Source organism: Triticum dicoccoides, chromosome 4B (assembly GCF_002162155.2).
Source record: "Triticum dicoccoides isolate Atlit2015 ecotype Zavitan chromosome 4B, WEW_v2.0, whole genome shotgun sequence".
Taxonomy (NCBI): domain Eukaryota; kingdom Viridiplantae; phylum Streptophyta; class Magnoliopsida; order Poales; family Poaceae; genus Triticum; species Triticum dicoccoides.
Genome location: NC_041387.1, coordinates 331943589 through 331945404, shown reverse-complemented (window position 1 = coordinate 331945404; position 1816 = coordinate 331943589).

Genomic DNA, 1816 nt, shown 5'->3' with positions numbered 1-1816 from the left:
AGCCTTCGGGCACGATCTTGAGCAAGGGGAAGGGCGAGGGAGAGACGACAGGATGGCGCCGACGGGGTCCGACGAGCGCCTGGCGACGGGGGGACGGCGGGGTAAGCAGCGGGGCGCCGGCGCCGAGGTTGTTGCCCCGATCCAGAAGGGGATCGAGAAGTGGGGGAGCGAGGCGTGTGGGGAGAGTGGGGGATCGATCCTGATCCAAGGGATTCGGGGGAGGGAGTGGAGCGAGTGGGGGTTAGGGTTTCGGTTTAGTGGGGTTATGGGGATATAGGCCAGGGGTAGTGGGCTGGCCGACCGGCTGACTAGCTGGGCCGGTTGGCCCAGTGGGGGGGCTACCTTTTTCTTGTTTTTTTTTGTTTTGTCTTTATTTATTCATTTATTTTTCCTTTTACTATTTTACTCTTAGTCTCATCTAATTTAAGTTTTATAAAAACTTAAAATTTGTACCAAAATCAGTATTACTAATTATATCTTTGTTACAAAAGTTTAACCCCCTAAATAAAATACTTTAACATCTTATAAGTAATAAAAGGCATTTATTATATTGGTTATGTTGTTGTTTCAGTCACATTTAAGCATCTAAACATTTTACAAAAGCGTGGTTTCCTTACCATAATTACCTATGCATTATTTGGATCACTTCGAACATTTTAGTTTTTATATTTGAAAACTTTTATTTTTTTGCTTGATGTTGAATTTGAATTCGAACCGGTTTCGAACTAGCGCGAGATTAGCAACTGTAACCATCGTGACGTGGCAACATTAACAGAGGTTTACTGTAGCTTAACTACCCGGGCGTCACAATTCTCCTCCACTACAAGAAATCTCGTCCCGAGATTTAAGAGGTAGTGGAAGGGGGAAGGTTTGGTAACGAGTCTAGCGGGTCTTCTCATTCTGGCTTGCTCTTCTCGAAGAGACCGGTCCAATATGTTGATGTCTTCATTCCTTTGCTTCCGGTCATCATGATGAAGTCGACATCCTCTCTTCGGGATCTTCATCGTACTTAAGAATAGGTAACAGGGCAGATCGGCAACGACAGAATGCTATAAGGGTAATAATCTGGGATTAACCCATGAAGGAGTATAAGAGTACCTCTCGAGTTGAACAAATAAAACACATCGAGAGTGAGGTTCAAAGGTACAATAAGAGGTTCCAAGCAGATAGATAGTGGCTCGAAGTCTGAACCAGAGTGAGAAAGGGGTTCAGAGCAGCGAGAGTAAGTATAGCGCCTTATACGAGAATAGAGCACTAGGAAGGTGGCTCGTGAATTACATACAAGGTCACGTGCGAGGAACAACCTTGGGAACAGGGGGTGTACAGGAGAGTCAGGTTTCGATCCTGTGGAACTGTGGGTTATGGACCCACCATGTGTTTTTTTTGGAGCAGTGACATCTTGCACGGTCATGATTGCGAGGCATGTCAGAGAGTACCATGTCAGTTATGTCGGCAACAACGTTGGTACCTAGGGCGAGGGACGAAGAGAACCATTTTCCTGCTCGTTGCAACGAGGCGGACCAATAGGCAAAGTTCTCGTCCATCGGTGGTTACCGGAATGTCATCAACAAAAGTAACAGGGTCTTACTGGCAAAATTGTACACGAGGGGTTTACATAAGCAGGAAATTAATACTGCTTAGACCATAATGATCACCAGAAAGGTTAAACCAAATAATGGAAAGGACAATATGATTATCAGATATCTCAGGGGTATATCCTTCCCAATGATAAGTAGAGCATGACATCCGTGGCAGGATATAATGTAGACAACTCTTTAGGTAAGGGGGGGGGGAGGAATCTCATGATATTACCCAT